The 26,348-nt window shown below is 43.8% G+C and overlaps 1 long non-coding RNA gene across 19 annotated transcripts; it reads left to right on the top strand.

The window, feature by feature from the left end:
* Positions 1-6,776: 6,776 nt before the first annotated feature.
* LOC123104053 (uncharacterized) lies at positions 6,777-13,823 on the top strand. Of its 19 annotated transcripts, XR_006450106.1 has the most exons (9): positions 6,779-7,379; positions 7,467-7,786; positions 7,889-7,988; positions 8,069-8,143; positions 8,228-8,301; positions 8,398-9,546; positions 9,664-9,681; positions 10,465-10,676; positions 10,891-13,224. It is a non-coding gene; the product is annotated as an uncharacterized lncRNA (long non-coding RNA). The 19 variants fall into 19 exon arrangements; XR_006450112.1 differs by having other exon boundaries at positions 6,777-7,379; positions 8,398-10,539; positions 10,891-11,017; positions 11,741-13,224; XR_006450104.1 differs by adding an exon at positions 13,385-13,823 and having other exon boundaries at positions 6,778-7,379; positions 8,398-10,676; positions 10,891-11,017.
* The last annotated feature ends 12,525 nt before the right edge of the window (positions 13,824-26,348 follow it).

Consider the following 26,348-nt stretch of genomic DNA (forward strand, 5'->3'; position numbering starts at 1 on the left):
GGCTGCGGCGGTCTCATACCCGGCAGACGTCCTGGTTGAGGAGCTCGCCGGACTTGTGGGTGCCCATACCCGGCAGGCGTCCTGGTTGGGACCTCAGGTCTTAGATGTTAGGTATGGCTGCGAGGTCTGTTTGGTATTAGGCCCAGACTATCAGCATCCCTTCATCATTTGGATAGGAGTAGAGACACTTTTGTTGCCTAGACGGTGGCTTCGACTTACTATTGTATGACTTTGTAAGGTCTTATGTGAATAATTAATAAAGTGGCTGTATGCATCGTCCAGATGCAGAGGTCGGGGGTCCTCCTCCATTTCTAAAAAAAACTGCATTGGGTTTTAACAGTACAATAGCTAGAGTCAATGAAGCCAGTGCAATTAATATTGTACTTGCCACACACAATGGACTACTTCAATTATGTCAATACACTACCGAGTACGCATGTGAGGTACAACTAATAAGTTTACAGCTTCTACCCGACTATACTGCAAGTGTTACATGGACATTTGCGATAGCCCAACCAAGTTGCCCAAATGAGATGCATATGCGCCGACGCAACCTGCAGAGTTTAAATCGGTAGGGAGTAACCATGCGCAGAGAAACAAAATCCGCTTTCAAACTGCACTGCTAAGTCAAGTCCAAAGTTTCGTTCTTCATATAGGCTTTGTGATAGAAATGGCTTATACTTTAAGTTCTGACCATGTAAATTTCAAAATAAAATGACTATAGTATGTTCTTCTCATGCGTAGTTACCCATTTTAGCTACCCAAATCTTCTGGTTGGGCTAATAAATGAAACACTGATTGGCATTTCAGGTGAGAATATAGAGCCTGTGTTTTCAGAAAAATAAAAATATTATAGATTTGTATTTGAGGGAGTCAGGAATGGTTTTGTTGCCATCCACACTGGTAGAAAAAGAGGCTTCCGTCCAGCCCCATTAGTCGCGAAACTGTAGGAACCGCGGCTAATGAAGTCTTTAGTCGCGGTTCGGCAGACGAACCGCGACCAAAGGCCTGGGCCCGGGGCGCTCGATGGCCAGCTGGTGCACGTGAGGGGCTTTAGTCGCGGTTGGCCAGGCCAGCCGCGACTAAAGGTGCCCAAAGGCCTTTAGTCGCGGTTGGCCAGGCCAACCGCGACTAAAGCTCCTCCCCTATATATACCAGTTCAGCACGCTCACTTAGCCATTTGGTGCCACTTCTCTTCACAAGCTTCACAAGGGGGTGTAGGTTTGCTTTTGGTTCCTCTTATGCACACAAGGTGTTTGATGAAATGCCCCAAGAGGGTGAAACAAACATGATATGAAGTGTTGGAGCCACACTTGAGGTTCCTCATTTATTTTTTCCTCCTCGATCGCGGTTAGCAACTTGAACCTTTCATGCATGTGTGTCATTGATAAAATATGCATGTGTGTTGTTCATTGTTTAATTTCTATTGTTTATAGCTAGTTAGTTTAACAAATGCATGATGGTTAATTATATATTTTATATTATAATAATGCAGATGAATCGGCAATGGATGTACAGTAACCGACTCTCCCGCGAGTTCACTACGGGTTTGAAAGATTTCCTCGTAGTGGCTAATGCGAACAAGCAGAAGGGTTTTGTTATCTGTCCATGTGTTGACTGTAAGAATCAGAAGGGTTACTCTTCCTCAAGAGAAGTTCACCTGCACCTGCTTCGGCACGGTTTCATGCCAAGCTATAATTGTTGGACCAAGCATGGAGAAAGAGGGGTTATAATGGAAGAAGATGAAGAAGGGGATGATTTCATCGATGAAAGCTATCTTGCTCATTTCGGTGATACTTTCATGGAGGATGCTGAAGGTGAAGGGGAAGGTGAAGGGGAAGGTGAAGGTGAAGAAGAGGCACGTGATGAGACCGTTGATGATCTTGGTCGGACCATTGCTGATGCACGGAGACGCTGCGAAACTGAAAAGGAGAGGGAGAATTTGGATCGCATGTTAGAGGATCACAGAAAGTCGTTGTACCCCGGATGCGATGATGGTCTGAAAAAGCTGGGCTGCACACTGGATTTGCTGAAATGGAAGGCACAGGCAGGTGTAGCTGACTCGGCATTTGAAAACTTGCTGAAAATGTTGAAGAATATGTTTCCAAAGAATAACGAGTTGCCCGCCAGTACGTACGAATCAAAGAAGGTTGTCTGCCCTCTAGGTTTAGAGGTTCTGAAGATACATGCATGCATCAACGACTGCATCCTCTACCGCGGTGAATACGAGAATTTGAATGAATGCCCGGTATGCACTGCATTGCGTTATAAGATCAGAGGCGATGACCCTGGTGACGATGTTGAGGGCGAGAAACCCAGGAAGAGGTTTCCCGCCAAGGTGATGTGGTATGCTCCTATAATACCATGGTCAAGGATTTGAAAGTCATCTTTGGAAAGGGTCCTGGCGGACAATCAGTTCCGAAGGGAGCTGACGGGCACTGGTGCTGAGGTATTCGAGATACCACTGATGATACATGAAATTTGGAGTGATTTAGTCATACTCCTGCCTAGGCGTATAATATGCATACTCGTAGTCTTCATAGCCGCCGCCGTTGTACTGGTAGTCGTCGCCTTCTAAGTTGCCGCCGTCGTCGTCGCTGCTGTCGTCGCTGTCGTACTCCTGCCTAGGCGTATAAAATTTTGAATTGAATTAGTTTTATTTTTCTGAATTTTTGATATATTATTTGTATTTTTAACATTTTGAATTGAATTAGCTTTATTTTTCTTAATTTTTTGATATATTATTTGTATTTTTAGAATTTTGAATTAAATTAGTTTTATTTTTCTGAATTTTTTGATATAATATTTGTGTTTTTAACATATTGAATTGAATTAGTTTTATTTTTCTGAATTTTTTGATATATTATTTGTATTTTTAACATTTTGAATTGAATTAGTTTTATTTTTCTTAATTTTTTGATATATTATTTGTATTTTTAGAATTTTGAATTGAATTAGTTTTATTTTTCTGAATTTTTTGATATAATATTTGTGTTTTTAACATATTGAATTGAATTAGTTTTATTTTTCTGAATTTTTTCATATATTATTTGTATTTTTAAGATTTTGAAAAAGAAAAAGTATTTTGAAAAATACCTTTAGTCACAGTTGGCCTGGCCAACCGCGACTAAAGGTCGTTGCGCGCGGGAACGCAAAAACCCGCCAAAAAATCCTTTAGTCGCGGGTCGCCTTCCCAACCGCGACTAAAGGTTACCCTTTAGTCGCGGGTCGCCTCCCCAACCGCGACTAAAGGGGGGGGCTATAAATACAAGGGCCCGAACCCTTTCTCGTCTTCTCCGATTCAACACCGCGCAGAAGGCCTGCCGCCGTCGCCCTCGCCCTCGACGCCGCCCGCCGTCGCCCTCGCCCTCGACGCCGCCCGCCGTCGCCCGCCGTATGTTTGCACACCGCGCCCCGCCCCAGCCCACGCGCGCCGCCCCCTCTCGCCCACACGTACGGCGCCGCCGGCCGTCACCGGCCTCCCCCGCCCACCGCGCGCGCGCCGCCTCGCTCGCCCGCCCTCAACGCCGCCGGCCGGCCTCGGTACTGCCGCGCGCGCACGGGCCACCGGTCTCAGACAGAGAGCGAGATCGTGGAGAGAGAGAGGGGTGCCGCGGGCCACCGGAATTTTTTCTTTTTTTTTCTTTTTTTGTTCTTTTTAATTTTAACTAGTTAATTAGTTTAACAAAAACGGTAAAATAACTTAAAACTTGATAATTAACAAAAAAACCGTAAAATTTGATAATTAACAAAAAAACGTATATAAAACTTGATAATTAACAACAAAAAAAGTAAAACTTGATAATCAATATATACAGCGACCCCGCGCGTCAATGTACAACGATCCCGCTTTAAAAAAATGTACACGACCCCGCGCATATACGGAGAGGGGGCGGCGAGGGGGCGGCGATGCGCGCGGTGTTTTTTTTGGGATCGAGAGGGGGCGGCGAGGGTTATACATGTGTGTCGTCTGCCGCCCCGTCTCGCGCTCTACCGCGACACCCTCTCCCACCCCTTCCTCGCCCCCTCCTTTTGCCACCGCCCTTTCGCCACCGCCACCGCCACCGCCCCCCTTCTTCACTTAATTAATTTGTTTTTACTACATGTTTTCAGGACTGACATAATGGCGGACGATAGAGCTGACCCGATTATGGACAACTATGATCCGGACGGTGAAGCACATATGTTCGGCATCATAAACGGCGATATTCTATATGTGCCGACCGGACAAGAAGAAGATGATATCTCTTCTTATCTGAACCTTATCTGAACCACAACGTCTCGATCACCATCCAGGAGTGGAATAAGCCAAAGAAGGCACAAATTGCTGGTTTCACTTTTGTCGATAAGAGAACAAAAAAAGATTGCTTCAAGAAGCTTATGGAACATTTCGTTCTACCTCCGGAATACAACAAATTCGATGAGGAGGGTAACAAGATTGAGGAAAACAAGGAGAGGAGGAGGCTAGTCAAACAGTTCGCTCTTCATAAGATGGCCGACGCATTCCGGAAATTCAAGCAAAATCTAGCCCATGACTTTGTCAAGCAGAACAAGACTCCGGATTTCAAAGGACAATATGAGAAACTGAAACATGATTGGCCAGAATTTGTGAAGCAAAAGAAATCGGAGCAGTTCATTCAAATATCGAAAAAAAATAAGGAAAATGCGGCTAAGAAGGAGTACAATCATATTATGGGGCCAGGAGGGTATCGCCTTTGGGAGCCTAGGTGGGAGAAGATGGAGAACGAGCTGAGGGCGCGAGGAATCCGTCCAGGTACGGAGGGATGGGACCCAAGGGCCAAAAGCTGGTGGTACGGGCATGGGGGAACGCTGAACCCGGAGACAAGGGAGTGTGTTTACCGGGGCAAAATAATTAAACCCACCCAAGCCCTTATTGACGCAATGAGGGATGCTCAAGAGGGGAAGATCAAGTTCAACAGAGAGAACGACGCGCTGACAAAAGCCCTCGGGAATCCTGAACACGGAGGACGTGTACGAGGCATGGGGCACATTCCGTGGAAAATAGGGTTCCCCCAGAACGATGACCCGTACGGTTACAGAAGCCGGAAGAGAAAGATGGATCGGGTTATACATGCAGAATGAAGATTAAGGAATGCAGAGTAAGGAACATCCATGATGTTGGGTTCATTGACCCACACATCGTTAATGGATATGTGTTGGAGCATCACCCCGCCGACATGGAGGCAGACCTGTGGCAGTTTCTTACAAAGCAGGAACTCAAAAGTGATATTCTATTTCCTTACCATTTTGGGTGAGTGTTTCTGTCTTGAGCACATTCTCTTTTGTTTACTCCATGCATGGTATGTGGCCGGCTAGTCGATGAGTTATGCATGACGTACTGTGCATGTATCGTGTCCGCAGGTTCCACTGGATTCTGCTAGTAATTAAAGTTGACACCTCATAATGTCTCGTCCACGACTCTCTGAATAAGGATCCAAAGCTTTGGGGCGGCATGAGAAGAATGCTGCAGAAGTAATTATTTTCATTCATTTGCGCTCTATATCGATCGGCCTATTTCGTTCATTTCCTAATATCAAGTAACTAATAACTCTCTTGTTCATTTAATTTTCTTTGCCTCGTAGGGTTTGTAGACGGTTCGTAGATACAAAGGTCGGTGAATTCAAAAAAGAGCTAGAATTCAAAAGGTCAAAGGCTAAGAATGGTGAGGATATTCAGCCAGCGGGGACCAATCTATGTGCATACTATGTCTGTGAGATGATCCGGAGATACACCTCTGAGCGGGTTCCGAGTGATACCAATGCTCAGAGGAATAACCTCCGGATGATGCTTAGTCCAGAAGCTCGCTTCCGACCACTTCAAGAGGAACTAGCTGGATGGTTCAGGAGGGAAGTCCTCCATCCTAAAGGAGAACACCATTACGAGGACGTAGAACTTTATATGCATTAAATTATGTATGGAAACTTGTTCAAAATTGTATATGGTCATCCGATGATATTGAATATATATTGTATATTCCTCTTGAATTCTTTTTGGTTCTAATTTCAAATTTGTTTGAAATTGTACATTCATATGCATGTATGTAGTACCGTAGAATATGTGAAACTCCTTCAAAATTAAAATAAAGCACAAAAGAAATAAAACAATACAAATTAAAAAGAAAACAGGTTTAGGGGGGGCTAAAACCCTAAACCTGCGGCGGCCTTTAGTCGCGGTTGGCCAGAAGAACCGCGACTAAAGGTCCTCCGCCCCGACGGCCGCCTGGCGCCCACGTGGACGGGCCTTTAGTCGCGGTTCTTAAGAAACCGCGGCTAAAGGGGGGGGCCTTTAGTCGCGCCTATTTGGTCGCGGTTGCGCAACCGCGACTAATGGCAGTTGCAAACCGCGACCAAAGGCCCTTTTTCCACCAGTGCCAGCTATGATATGTTGGTGACTTTTGTGACCAGTTCATCCGTACTATGTTTTCTGCTCTAGTATGATTTATTACATAGGAGCAATTCTCATGTATATAACATTATGTACAGCTCAAAATAAATTCACTGTTATGATATTCTAGACTGAACATGACGGAATTATGTAGGAAATGACCTGGCCCGTTAAAAGGGTAGTGGCAAACAGTAGACATCTAAAATGACAGGATAAGGCTTAACCATTCTGGTAAATTACGAACCTGTACTTAATTCAAATGACAATTAAACCCAATAAGAGTGGCGCAAAGGGCGAACGCTGGTGAGAGCCACGTTCTCGTTTTTACTGTGTCGAGGTAAAAAAAATAAAGTCATTGGAAGCGGAGAAGCACATCAAGCCCCACGTCCCCCACCTCCCTTTCCCCCCACGTACATCAAGCCCCTTCTCCTACGCCCATGGCTAACCCTAGCCGCCACTGTCGCCAGCGCACTACGCTGTCTTGGATGCCAGCGCGGCTCCGACGCCTCATGGCGCTCCTCATCGAGGTATCATGCCCGCTCTACTGCATCACTGAGGCCGTCGAGCGCGAGGGCATGCACTCCCGGCCGCAGCAGTGGTTCCCGATCTGCGCCGCGGCCAGGGGGAGCTGCCGTGCCGGGACCGCGCGGCAAGCATGCAGACCTGCGACTCCTCCGACGGGAGGAGGAGAACATGGTGGCGGCGGGCCAGTGGGAAGGGGGCGTCCGGGTCGACGAGGCGCTGCGATACGAGGCGAAGGACGAGGACGAGGTGGGGATCACCGTTTGCACGCACGGGTAGATCGGCGGCGAGCCCGACGCCAGCGCTACCAACATCGGCACCAGTAGGGGCGCACTCAAGGAAGGCGCGGGCGTGGCGGACCAGATGCAGAAGCAGTGGACCAGGGCCGACACGGTGCTCGTGGGCGCCTGGCGAATTTGCAGGCGTGGCGTCATGACCGGGCACAGAAGAAGGTATGACCTGCATCTCTCTGTAGGCTGTACCGTTTGGCTGTGTCGCTGTGGTGATGTTCTATTGTTTGAATTTGGATCACGGTGCAGGTCTCGGCAGCACCCAATGGCAGGCTGAACGGCATGGGTGGCATATCAAAATCCTCGTGGCGTCCATAGGGCAGTGGGAAACCATGTTCTTGGGGAAAAAATTGTAGCTCGCATGGTGAGATGCTCACCAGTAGTCATAGTTGCAGTTTTGGTGCGTCAACGTCAAGTGGTGGATACATTGTTGGCTTGAATTTGCATGTCCCCTGAAGGTTCTAAGTGAGTGTTGCATCAAAGGGTGTTGTTATGATTTCCTCGAGGTATGGATCAGGGAGTCAGGTTTACATGATTTAGCTCGTTGTTGGCTGGAAGATTACAACAAAGTATGAATGCTGGCCAATTTTATATTCAGTTGCGCTTCACATGTTTGTTTTTCGGATAATTGTTGCTCCTTTTTTGTGACTATTGATTGTTTGCTTTACTAGGAATATATAGGATGACAATCTTTACAATGCTCTGGGAGCGGGGCACATCTTACGTTTAAGAGGGCCGAGAAAGATCGGATTTTGGTTGACAAGATTCTGGGTACTCCTTAGTTTCAGATGATGTACTGCTTATTTTTTGTTACCACTTCATGTGATTTATAGTTTCTTCACCTTGGGCAGGAATGGTAGATGTTTTGACTAGAAAAATCATAGCTTCGGAGAATGAAAGAGGAAGAGTTCACATGATATGATGGCGTACGTCTATTTACTGATACTTCATTTCTAAATGGTGTTTGTTTTTCTTTCTTCCTTGAGGTTTTTTCGTGAACTATTTTGCAGGTACTCCTTCTCTCAATGCTGGATGAATACATGATCGTTTGGCAGGACAAAGAACAGGAAAGAAAAGACAAAGAGTACTGTGCAGTTGCATTTTACTATCTAAATTCCTTACGGCGTCATTTTTTCATTTCAGTCAAAAGTTTGAATTCCTTAAATGTGCATAACTGCAGGATCAGAAGAAGCTCCAGGATTAACTCAAAGCTGAGCAGGAAGCTCTCTACGGTTTAAGAAAAAAAATCCATCCAAGACTCAAAGTATAAAGAAGTCACCTAGACACTCAATTGGTGGTGTAAACCATAGGGTGTCCATTGGTGGAGCCATGATGCAAGCACCCAAAACAGACGTTATATTTGAAGAATGTTCATGCTGCCAAGAGAATTGAAGACATTGCCTGTTTGTCCCCTGGTAAGCCCCTATCAGGTTTCATAGTTTTAGAATGAGTCTCGAGATTCACAGTGGGTGGAACATCAGAAAATTAGGGAACCAGAACATAAACTCTCTGAAAAATATCGTATATTCAGACATAGAAGACTTAATGTGGTAGAGATTATAGTTATTAAGCAAACAAGTTTTTTCTAATTTATATCCAACCATATTTAGTGGGTTTTAACTATAGTTAATTTCTAATAACCAGGCTATTGTTACGCTTTTCTAGAATTTGTTCTAGGCTTGGGCTTATAGATTTGTTGATGAACTTGACTCTAATGCTTATACCACTTACCTTGCAGAAAGGCTTTGTTTTATTGGTGTTTAACCATCATCGATATAGAGGATGAATAAATGTTCTTGGAAGATGTTGCTTGATTTTTGAGCCCATGTGCTATGCTAATATTTTGGTTGGTGTTTTTTGTGTTCTCCACTGGAATAACCATAGCTTGGCTTTCCTGATGTTATTGCTCTGAAGTGTCTACCTTGGTTAAAATCACTTCGTGTTATCTCAACTTTGTGTTGCCTTCATGCCAAATCCTACAGAGCTTTGATGATGTTCTGTGCCAATTTTCTTTTAGAATTATACTTTCTTTCATGTTTGATATTTGATCCTTAATTAGTATCTACTGCCCATGATTTTGTTGTTACTGGAAGCATCGCCTTGAATGTCGTTTAGCTTTGAAAGGGAAAGGTTTCAATAGGGGATTTTATTACTGTTAGAGGGTAGGATGTTCAACCGTGCATTCAATTTTTTTCTCTGACTCTGTATTGCTTTACTATTGCGGTGAATTATATTTTTATCCAGTTTTGCTCCTCTTGATGATTGGAAGTTAGCATTGCTCCTGTTAGAGCAAGAGTATACCAAAGCAAGATCCAACCGAGCTAAGGATGTAAGTTCACTGGATTGTCTTTGAACACTGTTTCGCTTATGCATTATTTACTACGGTTTGACATGGATTAGCTTGGCTTTGCATCTGGGATCTCTCTTGCTTTCCCAACAACTTCAGAAGAGGTTTCTGGATTAGGTATGGTGTATTCAGTTAGCATTATGTCTATGAGTGCAGGTTATATGAAAGTAAACGAAACCATAGTTTTTAGTCCTAAAACAGAGAGGTAGACTGAAGAAAATATGTCCTGCTCGAAAACGACTCGTGTACTTACAACTAAAATTAGAAGAGGTGCTCCAGTTCACTGTGCATAAGATATTAGAGCATACACATGATTATTCCTTTTAATATATCCCATTGTATGAGAATGGAAATACATGTACGCAAGGCCATATTTTCTGCTTAAAGTAAAGAAATACAAACCAAACTTTATCTACTCACAATACGTGTCTACTAAACATGTATGTATAACATATATATCAACTACAATAGCTTACAGTTAGTATCATGGAGTCAATTAGTACAAATGAATTTATTGGAAGTTTCTTGGTCTTAGCAAGCAAGCCCAACTTGCATACAACAGAATAATTAAATTGTACAAAAATCAGATGTCTATGTTCTTAATTATTTAGTACATCAATTTAACCAAGGATCAGCATTAAACTAACCAAGTACTCCCTCCGTTCCTAAATACTTGTCTTTCTAGGCATTTTAACAAGTAACTACATACGGAGCAAAATGAGTGAATCTACACTCTAAAATATGCCTACATACATCCGTATGCAGTAGTCATTTGAAATGTCTAGAAAGACAAGTATTTGGGAACGGAGGGAGTAGATACAATGGACTATAATTAGTTTGCTTTTCTATTTCTGGGTAACCTTCTTATGCCATCATTTTCTGAGTATTTTTATGCTGCAGGTATCTGGTGCAGAGCCGATGGAGAGAAGCAACATCATGATGCTGCTAAATCTTAGTGGTCTTTCTTTCACTATGGTGATCTGCTTCTTATCTGTTCTAGGTGTCACTGTCATAGCTTGCTTAGCATTACTCAGATATACGCTAGGCAGTGGTTACCTTCCTTCTTTTGAAGGTTGTAAACACACATTTAAGTCACACATACACCATACAAGGTATTGAATAACATATCCTCTAATTTTTACAGGCGTCTTTTTGTTTTCCAGAATTTTTGGTTATAGCATGCTACTTCTATCTCTTGGATATATAAGCTAAACTCAACTAGAAGTAGTATTTGCTAATTATCTATTTGCAATTCAATTGTTTAGTTATTTTAGGGCCGTTAGTTCATTGATTTAATGACTTGTACCTTTGTTGGGTACATTGCAGATGAGCCTTTGGTATATGCAGCCACACTCCCTTGCCGCCACCTGCTACTTCAAGTCCGCCGACGCCCACATTGGAAACTAGGGCTTCTCCATAGCCCACGTCAATCTCCACCTCGCCCTCCTCGCTGGTATACATGCATCTCATTCAGTTTGTTCGTTGTAAAACTTGTAGTGTCCACAATTCAAAAGTAGGAGTTCACAGAAAACTGCTTCTCTGAATCACTCATTGTTCAGTTTTGTTTTCTTGTGGTTAATTCAAAGATCCATTGCCAAAAGTGTGAATATGATTGCAAATATGCTTATCTTTTGAACTCTGGAACTGTTGCCTATACATGCCTATTATTGCTGAATATGATGGAAATGTGGATGTTCACTGTGGTACTAATATAAGACCTTTTATAGATCTCTACTTTAGAGATCTATAAAAGGTTTTATATTAGTATATAGAGGGAGTATTTATTAGGAAGCAGCTAATAGGACTTCCAATAAGCAAGAAGTTTCCTATAATTTTCCTGGATGCAATAGGATGAACTTTGATTTTATTGGAAGGTGCTATAGTATAAATTTCAAAGACCCACTTCAGTTGTTGCTGTTATGGATTTATAAATCTTAAACATGGCAGTCTTTTGGTGAATACATCTATTGTATTTTGGTGAATAAAATGTGTCAGACAGATCCCCACTCTTCAGCAGAGCTTATATAACATTCAAATTGTCTATTAGATTAGTTTCTCACTGCACTTTGTTTCATTTTTTTAGTTTGGATCGAGTGTAAATGTAAGGAAGATACTGTTGTCACATAGTTTTTTTTGAAAGATCCAGCAATTGCTGGCTTTTCATTGATTATATCAGGAAGCAGCGAGAAAACAAAGGGGAGGTGAAGATCCGAGGATCAAGTGTGTAGGGCCAGTCACATGCGGCCGAAAACCCTAGTACAGGAGAAGGAAAATTTCTCTCAGGGTGGCTCCCCGAAGGGGCTCTCGATGCACGTTGCACCTGCGATCCTCCAGAGCTCAATGCTGTCTCGGATGCGCCTGATGATTTCTCGCATGCTCGGGAGGTTGCTTCGAAAAGTGCAGTTGTTTCTTTCTTGCCAAATTTCCCAGCAAGTGAGCAGTGGGATTGACCGCGCACCATGTCGTCGTGATGGATCAGTGCGCGCCAAAATGTTGTGGATGATCGTGCTGGAGTTTCTGCGGCTCCAGCAATCTGCAGGGGAGAGGGCGGAGCAGCCGTGCCATTGCCCGATCGCAGTGCAGACCTGTCTAGACTCCGGGCAGTTCCAGAACAGGTGGTGCGATGATTCGAGGCTTCTGACGCAGAGTTTGCAGAAGTAGCCATTCGGCCAGCCCCTTCTCTGCAATCTGTCGTTGCACCAGAGCCTGTCACGCAGCAGTAGCCACGAGAAGATTTTGATCTTCCCCGGGGCCCAGGCTTTCCAGAGCAAGTGGTCGAAGTTGGTCGACGTCCTGCCCTGAAACTGAGCTTGGTATGCGGACCTGGCCGAGTACGTCCCGGAGCTTGAATGCTTCCAGGTCAGGTCGTCTGGCACTCCTGGTTGGAGGGGCAGCGCCAATCGTTGCAACTCGCGGTGCAAGGCTAGAACGTCCTTGAGGAGGTGCTGATTTTGCCCGTGGGCAAGATCTCGGATCCAGGTGTCGTCGCTGAGTGCGTCGTGGACCGATCGGTGCTTTCTCCGAGAGTGGGTGAAGAGCTCGGGGAAGCGCTGGGAGAGGGTTGCATGCCCGAGCCACGGGGAGCGCCAGAAGGATGCCCGCATCCCGTCTCCGATCGTCACCTTCGTCGAGGCCGAGAAGAGTGCCCAGTCCGCCTCGTCGCATGGCAATTCAGAGCCGACCCAGGGCCTTTCCGGGTGGTGCCAGGCGATCCAGAGCCAACGAAGACGGAGTGCTCTACCGAAGCGTTGCAGGTCGGGGATGCCTAGGCCTCCATGCTCCGTGGGGGCACACACTGTCGGCCAATTGACCTTGCAGCTGGCACCCGTGATCTCTTCATCTTGGCGCCAAAGGAAACGTCGCCTGCACTTGTCGATCTCCCTGAGGTCCATCTATGAGTTACTAGGAGGTAGCTCCTGCATGTTGATTGTGCTTCAGGGTACAGTAATTTGTAGCATACTAAATTAGTGGTTCGTATATGTTGTGCATCCTAGGGACAAAGTTTGATCCGTAGGTAGTTGAAGAAGTGAACAACTTCTGCTCTTTGCATTGCATGTTTCCTATGTTCCAAAAATTGATGTGTATTCAGGCGTGCTATGTGACGCGTTGGAAGAATATGATGGGAGGAGGAGACACAACACTCCACTCCACTTCCTATTATTGCTATCACGTTGTTGCCACACTTGGGCTGGTTCTATTGTGCATGCTTCTTGCTATTTGGAATGCATCGTTCTTATTTTTTTTTAGGTTAGCTATCGTTTGAATTGATAACAGGACAAGGTTATCAACTCTTTCTTGGTGCGCAACATATTTTTTCAAGCCAGGAGGAAGCTTGAGAACTTGCCGCCCGATCTCGCCAGGGTGATGAGATGGAGGCCTGCTCGCCGCTGCTTCGCTGTTCGCTACACTTTCAAGGGCTCAGGGAGCACCGCCTTACTGACGACCTCTTCCTCAACAAGCTCGTCGTGGAGTGCGTCATCGGGTCTACTCCAATGTCCTTTATTTTGAGAATTCATCATTCACCGCCTGCAGACAGATCGTTGCTGACCGTCACTGCCACCTATATATACTTAATGTAGTGTGATTCTTAAGCCCGTCAGAGTTGTACATACGTCAATGTAGTGTGCTTCTTACGCCTGTTTTGGACAGTATCTACAAAGTGTATGCAATGATCAAAACTGGCGTCCCCTTCATTTTGAACCAGCTATACAGTTGATTGCTACTTCACCAAATTTAATCTACTTTTAGCTCTAATGATTTGGATTACTATAATGGATTTGGCCTGCTTTATTGTCATTGATTAACAAGGTTGTCAGTTATACATGCATCTGTGCAGCAAATAAAGAAAAAGACAGCAGAATGGGCGCTTGCAACCTGGCACCGCACAGGCACTGACCAGGAGGCGTGCCATGGGCGCGCCCCGTCCACTAGTACGGACCAAAGGGTGTCATCATATTAAATCTGAAGCCACACTCACTCAATGTGTAGTAAAACACTACAAGAATATTACTCCATACTACATCCTAGCACAAGCATGTCGACTCATAATTGATCGAGGAAAGGTGCGTTGACTTTTATTTGAGGAATGTTCTGTAAAACAATGGGATCATCCGATATTGACTTGCAACTAACATTACAGAAATCACAATATCACCTTCATCGACATAGGGATGTGGATTACAAAATATAGAAACATTCAAGTTTTATAAGATTAAAAGATAGACAAATGCAAGTTGTTTTAGGGGATAGACATGTGCAAGTTTATGTAAGATAATAACACCTGTTTCATACAGAATAACTCACTATAGAGAAGGAGGGGCAGCATACTCGACGTTGTGGTCTGGCTTGTAAGTAATCAATGTTCTGCATAATTGATCCCTCCTCTGCGAAGGTGGATGTGTCGTGTGCATGTCTCCCAGGGGGTAATCCGTATACATTCATTCACTAGCAAGCATATCAACACTTGTTCATGTTGAGTAACAAAACAAGTTAGAAATAGAATTTTGAATTAGAAAGTGTTAGCAATTCTATGTAGTATAATTTTATAACTGTAGTTTCACTTCATATATCTTATAGAACACTGCATACATGTCCATAACACATCCACGCTCAAAGCTTCAGTATGCACATATATGTACAATTTGACAAACGTATACATATGAAACTTATCTGCTACCGAGCCGCTCTGCTCTTGTACGGAATAAGGATACCAACTTGAAGCCGAAAACAACATTAGCCTGAAATATACAGAAGATTTTTCAATGCCTTTGTAGTTAGGACATGATCATTCCAATTCATCACCTAGATGGACCAGACCAACTTAAGCGAGCATGGATGAGTAGTCACAACAAAGCTCAAGCAACTCCTAAGCATGCTAGGATGGTTTAGCTATTTGGTGACAATGACAGGTCATGCAAAGGAATGGGTTCAACTACCGCGACAAGTAACAGTTGAATCGTTGTTGTCCTAATGCAATAAAAGAGAGCAGGAGCAAGAGAGTAGGATTGTGTCAGAGCGATCAAGAGGGTTTGCTTGCCTGGCACTTCAGAAGATAGTATAGCTCTTCATCGATGTCAACGATCACAACATCGGAAACGTCAGCTACCGAGAAGGAACAACACCAACTAGCAAAGAAGAAACACAATCAATGCAATGCACATTCATATGAATGACATGTCATGTTAAGGTACCGAGTTTACCTAATGCAATATTTAGCCAAGTTAATTGAAGTGGAATTCAAACAAGATCAAATTCCAACTCCAAATGTTATTTCATAAATTGCCCTAATCATCCTTTGTCCTATTCAGTGAGGTTAACTTGTTCAAACATGCATGATCATAGCATAAATAGATTCTTCATATTTTTCTGATCATTTTTCATATATAATTTATTTCATTTGGAGTTACAGTTGAATCTCTATGATTTTTAGAAGTTTTGACTCGGCACAGTCAACACTGACGTCAGCAGTCAACCACAGTCAAACCTGACGTGCGGGACCCATCTGTCATTGACACAGTGGCTAACCAGGGTTAGTTAACCTAAACTAACTATTATTTTAGCCGGCTAACCAACAAAGGGGCCCACTTGTCATTGACACGGAGGGGTGGTTAGGCACTAACTAGACTGGGGTTAACCGGACGTTTAGTCGCCGGCAGCGACCAGGGACGGGCGGAGGGCATCCGAAACACTCCTCCGACGACCATTTGAGCGGTAGATCTGCCGAAACAGCGCACTATGGCGCGTCGAGTGGTGGCGGTGGGAGGTGCTGGGATGGTCGAGAACGACGTCAACGACGAGCTATGGCGGCGGCCGAAGTATGGGCGCGACACAGTAGTCGATGCAGTGCACGGGGAGACCAGCCGAGGGGTACTATATATATATATATATATATATATATATATATATATATATATATATATATATATATATATATATATATATATATATGACAAATGTTTCCTACAAGCAGTGGTAGTTAACATCATTTGCGTTTTGTATGTTGTATGTAGTATCTGTCGAAACCGAGAGTATATACGTGTAGTATGTAGTATATAATAATGATTGGATAGTATATATACAATTTTTTAGGTAGTATGTATCATTTTTTGAATATGCTCTTTTTTACGTACAAATATGTATGTATTTCACAAATAAAAAAACTATGGGCTCATGTGCAATTTTTTCATGTAACTTGTTTTGAAATATCTTAGATATAGTATATGAACATATTTGAAATAACAAAATAGTATATATAGTACCACATGATAGTATATGAGACATGTGAGGTAACTACCACCGGGTGGTAGGATGGATTTTCCCGGGACAAATTTTATCTACAAGCAGTGATAGTTACCACCTAATTATTTAGCCTCCACGTGTCCTCAAACATAGCTGCAAGCAAACGAAGACCTGGGCTATCATTTGGGGGCAGAACCCGCTAACCCATAGGCTGCCGCACTTAACAGGTTGAGAAAATCTATTCCCTAGATAAAGCATTCCGTGATTTTTAGGTGGGGAGGTACGTGTAACTTGTCAACAAATCACGGGTAAAGCTAGCTATAAAGAAGGGGCTGGAGATTATCTTGAATGGATAACATGCTCCTCCGATAATTTTTGTTCTCTTAATTAAATAATCCCGCAAGTGACATGCGTTAGTTCGACCACCACCTTTATTTCACGCCTACCTCGAACAACATGTTGATGAGTATATGTACGTTGAACGTGACATTGTGATTTTTCAGTTGGATTGAAAAAACATTTTTACATAGAGTACGTTAGTTTTTTCTAAGAAAATAGTATGAAGTATGTAGCGTGAAGTATGTGCGTTGTGAACAGATAAACAGCACATATTGTGGTGCATTTTCTGTGCATGCAAATGTATGTAGTATGTGCGTGCTGGTGGGTTGATTATTTGAATACATGTAGCCTCCTGGGTTGCTCAAATTTACACGTACACTTCCATGTAATACGCACAAGATTTTAGGGTTGTAGTAGTAGTATGGTTGTGCATTAGCACTGTCATGTACCTACTTACTTTGCCTCGGCCAAAGAAAATCTTTGTCCATTTCTTTTTTGGAGGAATACATTTTTTTCCATTTTTGAGGGATAAACCTTTTTCTATTTCGTTTCTTAACGAGATAAGAATGATTATAAACACATTGATTTTGTTGTAATATGGAGTACATGTATGGTCTTTGCTGGGAGTATGAACTCTAGTTACGAGTCTCCACATTTCTATTCAGAGTATGGAGTATATAATATACTACTATTCTAGAAATTTGTACTTTGTAGAGTATGTAGTATGAAGTATCTGCAAAAAGGAGTATGAAGTATGGAGTATGTCCAAATGAGGAGTATACTATCCAAAAAAAAGGAGTATATTCCCACAGAAAATAGATATATACTCCAAGATGAGAGGAGTATCTCCAGGAAAAAATGTGTACATCTTTTTTTTTCTTGGAGTGGGAAATGCGTACATCTTGATACTGATGAAAGGAGTATATGAGATCAAAGGAGTCTGTAGATTGCAAGTAAAGAGCATATGTAAGAAACGTAGTATGGAGTATAATATGCAAGGCAATATGTAGTATTATTTGTTGGTAGAACAAAGGTAGTATGTAGTAGGTAGTATGTAGTATGTAGTATTATCCCTTGATATAAGATTGATGTACTACACAAAAGCGCAAATAGTTCATCCATGATTTTATGGACTTCTACATGAGATCGACTGATCATATACAGTATATTCTCTTGTTTCCATCAGGTCATACGCCCATCTTCTCATCTCTAGAGTTTGTTTAGCAACTATAAATTTGGCTGGTCGTATGTTGGCGCAGCCGCCGCCGCGGTGCTGGAACAGTCACATCCCTCTAACATGTGCCACCATAGTTGTTGCCATCGTGATTGATACATCAAGGTGTCGGAGCAGTACTGACCAATACGTGGTGAAGTGCAAAGCCAACAGAGTCGATGGACGTCGTCGGCAACGGCGACGGCGACAGATCGGATGGCGGCATAGTTTGACCTGCTGAAAAATTCCAACAATAACAACGAATAATTAGCACGATGGCACCCCGGCAGCAATGGCAGGCGTGCGCGCGCGTGGTGCATGGCCGCCGGTCAATGGACGCATCTCTTCTGAATTGGCATCGATTCTAGTATGCATGTACATACGCTAAATCTAGAAACCAGAGAAGGATGGATCAAAGATTAGCCTGCATATTCAAAACAAGATGGATTAATGAATTGAACCACCGTAACCAGTAATACCTTCGGAATGGCACCTCCCATGAAACATCACACCGGCGGCCGGTGGATATAATTTAAAATCTAGCTTGCTCGCTTGACTGCACGTAGTTATATATGGTAATTATCTGTCCACATAAACCGGGGGGCAGTTGGGGGATATGGCTGGTCAGTTTAGCCGGGTAGAGAAAGTCTAGGCACATTCAGAAGTCAAACCGAACCCGTTAATCAATGCTCGTACCTGGAGGAGATCCGACGGCTGCGAGGGTGGAGGTAACTACCATTAGATGGTAGTATGCATTTTTCCTATATATATATATATATATATATATATATATATATATATATATATATATATATATATATATATATATATTTAGTGCTACTATTCATCATCCAGGGTGCAGAATAAGTTATTGTTCACCCGAGGTAATCTTAAGATCATTTTATAATTAAATTACGTTTGAAATTCAAATAGTTACATTTTTATTGATTCACTATGTAAAATTTGACATAAGAAAATAAAAATATATGTCATAAGACAAGAAAATTTATAGTTTATGTGTATTTTAGACTATGTTTTTACGTTTGTAATTTTACATAACATAAAATATTTTTTACGGCGATTATATATTTTTTACGGTCTCTTTTTACGTCGGAAATAAGACAAAACTTACGAAACGTAAAATTACGGTGCATTGATGGTAAAATAGAGGGGGATGAAAAATAACTATTCCTCACCCAGGGTGACGAATATCATATATATATACACACGGCTGCGCTATTGTAAGCGAGCGCACATTCTGCTTAATCTACGCTCCGGACGAACCAACTTAGGCGCGCGGATGGCGCTGACCACCACAGAAATTTTGGGGGTAACCGACAGTTCTAGGAAAAGTAACGCATTTAATTCTGTTACCATGTGCTGGTCCGTTACCTCATTCTTTTGGGCTACTAATTATTATTATTATTTTGAAAGTGGCTACTAATTATTGAAAGTAACAGATGTAGTGTACACGGTAATAAAGTTAGTTTTATTACCGGGCAGTGAGATATGTAGTAAACCTGGTCGAGATATGTAGTAATGTATTACTACATGCTCACAAACTGGCAGTAGTAATTTCTCTTGTAGTGGATCGTAAAGCAAACAGATGGGCAGTGAGATATGTAGTAAACCTAGTGTGGACATGTCAAAATGTATTACTACATGCTCACAGTAGGAAAAAAATGGAGTGCATGCAAATTACTAGATGGTAATATCATTAATACTACTGCAGGCCCAATTTACTGATGGTAGCAATTAACTGTTGGGCTCTTTTACGATGTGACGATCGTCAGTTACCATAAATTAATGGTCCAAGTGCGAGGTGTTGGATATGTTAACTTGATCGTAACGCGTTACTATTGATTTTTTCGGAGGAACGCGGGCCTGGTTAAGTGCATGTACAAGACGATGGTCGTAAATTCTTTACGGTTGATTTTCTGGTGGAGTGAGCGCACTCCGGCTAATTAGCACGTATGGCCCAGTTGGGTCGATGGGCGGCTGGAGCGTAGGCTAAGTTATAATGCGCGCATGCTGAGTTTAGCAGGTCTATATATATATATATATATATATATATATATATATATATATATATTATATATATATATATATATATATATATATATATCCATTGAATATTTAAGTATATTATACACCAATTGACTTAGTGAAATTTCCAAATAATTGTAAAGAAGAAATATCATTTGAGGATATCTAGTCATATTTACCTGATCTTGACTAAGTCTGCTCATTAGCCACATTCAACGGAACAAACCAAAGACGCCAGGCTACCAAAATTGGTTGCATGGACATAAAATCATCGACAAGTCTAACTTCTCACCGAACTATCTAAAACGTTAGCTCCAACAAGTTTTATTCCTGCCATTCTGAAATATCAATTCCACCATTTTATTGATCGTGCATTGCAGCCTAATAATGGCAAATGCTCTTGCATTCCCTTGTTTCTAAAGCTGCCACCTAGCGGTCGCGGAGCTAGACAGGAACCATTGGGGGTGTGTGTGTGTAGGGGGGGCGGGGTGGGCAAAAGCTAAATGACAAAGATCTGGAAAGGGCAAAAGGCTAAGTTTTCCTTCATCTAAGCCATTAAAATAAAAAATTCTTCAGACTTTTGACCAAAGCTGGGGTGGGGAGCCCCCCCCCCCCCGGCCCCAACATAGGTCAGCCGGTGCCACCTAGTAAGAATGGCAATGCGATCCTTGCCCCGAACCACACATCTTCCTGGCAACCAGCCACCTCTCATCAAAGGAACCAGTTACGTCTGGGCATGGTACATTTGATCCTTAGAGCATCTCCAACAACCTTTGTATATTGGATTGCTAAAAAATGGTGATAGAAAGAGGAGAGAGAAGGTTTAGCAATCCAAACCAAGTTGTGCTTAGCAGCATTTGTATATTTCATTGCTATATCTATACCAATATAAAAAGACCCAAAGGGGCAGATTCAAATCATCTCGACCGTCAAATCATGTTATCGAGCGGTTCAAATCGCTTCAATGTTGAGCACCAAACACGTTTAACGCTCTAATTACCCACCACTGCCATTGGTTATAAACACGTTTTGACTCAACGCTATCCCATGAAATTTGCCATGTAACTAATATCCTACCATTCCCGTGAAAAAGTAATTGATATCTTACCAAATACCAACGTGCAACCGATATATCTTACATAATATAACGTGTAACTAATATTCTATCTAATATAAACGTGCATTGCACGTACATTATTACTAGTTTGTACGAAACATACAATGACACAGGACATAGTTTGTCATACACACTACAAACTAGCTTAGATACATGAATACATATACTACCACAACTCGCCACCGTACGCATCACATACACACTAGCAAGTGATCTCTCCAGTTTGCAAATATACAAAGTCCGGGTGCAAGTACAACAAACTTTGTAAAAAAAAATGGTGGAGGACCACTCATACAAAGATTGTTGGAGGAGGTTTTTTGGCCAAGATTGCTAAAATAGCAATTGAGTGCAAATATACAAAGACTTTTGAAGATCTGGAGAGTGGAGAGAAACTCGGCGAAGAAACTCGTTCAACCGTTGGCTTGCTAGCGCTTCGTAACAGCTTTCCTTTTCAGTAAGTACTTATCCCATGAAACAGAGCTGGTGAAATAAAACCAAAGAGCAAGGTCAAAACGTATTTAGAAAGGGACAAGGTATCCATGGAGCAGTTGTTCAAGTCCTGGTGCTCGCATTTTTCTGGATTAAATCTCAAGATGATATGTCAGCTCAGTCTTAGGTGCTCATACGGATAGGATATGTGCGTGTGTTCGTAGGGTCGTTCTTCTGTTCAATGTCTAAAGCCTACGTTGAACCGCAAGCAAGTAAAAATCTTGCACTTGAAAGGTGCCCAGAGCTTCCATATGCACGGAGCAGCTGGCAAACTAACCCAACACTGGCAAAGCAGGCGATACGAGCTTGCCGAATATTCATCCATGGAGGACCAAGGCCAATGAAAAGAATCATGCACCTCAGGTTCAATCTGGACCTCAGCATTTAGAAGTGTCACATACTACGTTGCTACAAAAACCAAATCAGTCAACGACCAAAACCAGTGTCATTTAAACATAGCCAAACCGGTCAACGTAACCACCACACACACACACTAGCTCAGATTCAAGTCTACCCTACATGATCCCCACGAGAAAGAAAAAAGATCGGACTACATATGAAGAAAACAGCAGCAGAGATCGAATGCTAAAGCAATGAACCATTGTTGAGTGTGCCAAGATGACCGGATGTCTTGTCCTTGCACGCGGGGCACATGAAGCCAACAGAATCGTTCTGCTGCTCGGCCGTGCCAAAATGCTGGAACCTTGTGTTGCACCACACACATACGGATTGGAGCACGCCAACCATCTTGGACAGGTCCCAACCTAACTGGACCGGAGGGCAGCTCCCGAACTGCGGTGCATAACCCAGCATCAACGTTGGCTCATACCCTAGCATCAGTGTTGGCTCGGGCACCGGCACAGGCACAGGCATGGGATTGTGTCTGCTCATGTTCCCGAACTGCGGAGCTGTTGGAACCGAGGATCGACGAATGATCAGACAAAAACACGAAACACGATGGTTTACCGGACACGAACGCCCATCGGGCGACGGACGCTCCCAGCGATGAACACTGGCCTTTTCTCTGTATTTTCCCAACTCGGCTCAAACCGAACAAGTCCATTACATTGGCTTATATAGCCCAGCACACAGCACACGCCTAGCCGTTGCATGCATCTGGCCACTATCCACGCACGCACCCACTAACTGATCGACTTAGCATGCACTAAGGCTGGTTGTAATGGGGAGTACCATATACTAGTATCATGCATATGATACTAGTGTATGATACTACCTCCCTAATACATAGTATCATATATCAGTATCATGTATTACTCTATTTATTGTCATGCATAACACAAAGTAGCATAGCATTAATTATGATACGGTATCATGATATGATACTCCATCTCTTTCTTCATTTAATGCTATGATATCTCATCAAAACTGTCTAGTTAACATGCATGATACTAGCTATGATACTATCATTACAACCAGCCTAACCACTAAGCCACATGCACGCAACGCCGCGCCTCCACTCTTGCTAGCCCGCCCGATCAGCACGCTATGGCCGGCTCAGACGACCCGCTCATATGCGCCTGGACTCGCAACAGATCGTCAACAGCCGCAGCCTTACACGGTGAACTCAGGTGCACACACCATCGCGGCACACGTGCACACACGCTTTGAACATACCGCACCCGGCGCACCCGACGCTGGTCGCCAGCGCACGGACATGGCTTATTGCCAACACTCACCCCTAAGCCATGACATCGCCACACGGCCTGCCGACAGGAGCTTTGACTCGCCGTCGTCGTCTCGTCCGCCCGATGACACTGCACACCTTCGCACCCGCTGCGACGTGCCGTGTGCTCGCCATCGCCGGAGTTGATGCAGCTCACGTCGTTGTCGTCGTTACGGCCATGACCCAGCCCGCGGACCCGACCTGGCACATCGACGCCGGTCGCACTGTGCTTCGTCACGACTTCGGCGACACACGCCGTGCTCCTTTTCCGCCGGCGACACACCTAGCGTCCTTCTGCGTCCCGCACGTCCCGCGCGCACCCGGCGCGCCCGACGAGCCCGACCGCATCAGTGCGTCCCGCACATCCCGCACGCACCCGACGCGCCCGACGAGCCCGACTGCACCAGCCGCTCCCGCGCGTCGCCTCCGTGTCCGCCATGGCAGCCGCCAGCGACAAACGCCGGAAGGATGTAGCCGAACTCAAGCACGGACTCGAGCCAACGGCGACATACGCCTCCTCCCAACGTTAACCGCACGCTCGTACGCGCGCCCGCGGTCCGACGCGCCCGACGCTTCCAGTGCGCACCCATAACACGCATCGGTCGTGCCCGTCTCGCCGCCGCGGTTTATTGCCCTGCACCGCTGCAGCCTCAACCGCAGCGCGTCACCTCCATGCCGCCATGCCGCGCCACCGCAGCCTCTGCGCCACCACGTAGGTCCGCCGCGGCTCCGTGCCACGCTCCACGGTTGTCACGCCGAGCCCCTGCGACCTCTGCGCCACCACGTAGGTCCTCCGCGACCTCCTCGTCTCCGCGACCATCGTGCTCTTCGCACGCACGACATCACACCGCACAGCCGCGGACTCATCGCGCGTCGCTGTCGCCACGCGCTCGCCGCGCGCCGCAGCCGATGCCTCCATGTGTGCTGCGAACGCCGCGTCCGCTGCGGACGCCACCGCGCGCCACGACCGCCCCTCGAACCTTGTGGCTCTGATACCAATTGTTGGAACCAAGGATCGACGAATAATCAGACAAAAACACGAGACATGATGGTTTACCGGGCGACGGACGCCCCCAGCAACGAACGCTGGCCTTTTCTCTGTATTTTTCCAACTCGGCTCAAACCGAACAAGTCCATTACATTGGCTTATATAGCCCAGCACACAGCACACGCCCAGCCGTTGCAAGCATCTGGCCACTATCCACGCACGCACCCACTAACTGATCGACCTAGCATGCACTAACCACTAAGCCACATGCACGCAACGCCGCGCCTCCACTGTTGCTAGCCCACCGGATCAGCACGCTATGGCCGGCTCAGACGACCCGCTCATACGCGTCTGGACTCGCAATAGATCGTCAACAGCCGCAGCCTTACACGGTGAACTCAGGTGCACACACACCATCGCGGCACACGTGCACACACGCCGTGAACGTACCGCACCCGGCGCACCCGACGCCGGTCGCCAGCGCACGGACATGGCTTATTGCCAGCAGGAGCTCCAGCTGAGGCCATCCGAAGGTGCTCCTCAAAACTAGGATAAATTTGCTGCTTCTGTGCACCAAATCCAAATTGCAGATCGCACTGTACAAAATATATTACCAGAGTCAACACGCAGATGGGTAAAAGTGTAAAACACATAATGGATTAACGATGTGTACTGCTGCTATATTTTAGAGAGAATGTTCATAACATAGCATACGATGGTTATAGCAGCAATTACATCTGTTCAGCTATTGCAATAGTTACCCCAACATACTACATTGTGTGACACTGTCACCTCGCATTTACATGTTTCTAGTTAATAGTCAAACAACCGTATTTATTTCTCCCTTTGATAGTTGCACATTTTAGTGACTCCTGATTTTAGTTCAAATGAAACATCATTTGTCTATTGCATGATGTGTGTGGAAAGAATATATACCCATTGAAGATTTAAATAAGCGTTATATACCAATTTACTTAGTGAAATTTCCAAATAATTATTGAGCAAAAACAGCATGTGAGGATACCTAGTCAAATTTACCTGATCTTGAATAAGTCTGCTCATTGGACCACCTTCAACGGAACGAACCAAAGAGGTCAAGCTACCAAAATTGGTGTGCATGGACGTAAAATCATCGATACTTGTCCCACTTGTGCCTGCCGCAGGGAGTGAGTCAATGGCAGGACCGATCTCACAACCTCAAGTGACCGAACCACCATCGCTGGTCACTGTGGCCATAGACTTGTTTGTCTAAAATGCCAGCTCTGTTGATATAAACATTAAGTGGCGAAAGTAAATAAACATTTTTTAAAATCTCGAACATGGTTTTCTTTTTCACAAAGGTAAATATATTTACAAAAATGAACATTTTCCCAATTTGCTCACAAACTTCAAAGATTTTTTGGGAATCTAAAACCTTTTTTGTAAAAAAGGAACAAAATTGAAAATGAAAACATCTTTCGAAACTACGAACAACTTTTTCAAAATGCAAACATTAAAAAAACAGGATCTAAATTGAAAAACTCTAACCATTTTGGAAATTATGAATAATTTTTTCAAAAGGTGAATATTTTATGAAATTCTCCCAAACATTTTTTCAGTTTGTAAACAAATTACGAAAACATGAATTTTTTGAATTTGTGAACCGAAAACAGGAACATTTTCTGAAAAAATGATAATGAATAATTTTAGCAAAGGGTCTGTCTAGGTCTCAGTCGACTTAGTCTAAGTCAACTGACGTCATCTCTAAACTAGTCGCACGTTTAATTTCCGTTTGCTTGGCTGGAGTTCGCATTACCTGTTGGTCTGCATTGGCATGTGTTGCCTCACCACGTGGGCTGTTCTTGGGCTGTATTTTCCCCCTTTTTTTTATTTGTGCTTTTTACTGGATCGCTAGAACATGCTATACAGCACGATGTAGTTTGTATTTTTTCTACGCTAGTGTTGCTAATGCTCTGTTCCTTCTTTTCTTTTCATCTTGTTATTTTTTCCTTTATTTATCATTTTTAAAAATATTATTTATATTTTAAATGATAAAGAAATCTTTAATGTAACAAAGAAAATAAATAGAAAAACAAACAAAATGAAAAGAAGTTGCATCTGATCGACAGATAAGCAACTATATGCATCCGACTAATGTGCACATGTGTATCATTTTTGTTCTCTTTTTTGC

Source organism: Triticum aestivum, chromosome 5A, assembly GCF_018294505.1.
Source record: "Triticum aestivum cultivar Chinese Spring chromosome 5A, IWGSC CS RefSeq v2.1, whole genome shotgun sequence".
Taxonomy (NCBI): Eukaryota; Viridiplantae; Streptophyta; class Magnoliopsida; order Poales; family Poaceae; genus Triticum; species Triticum aestivum.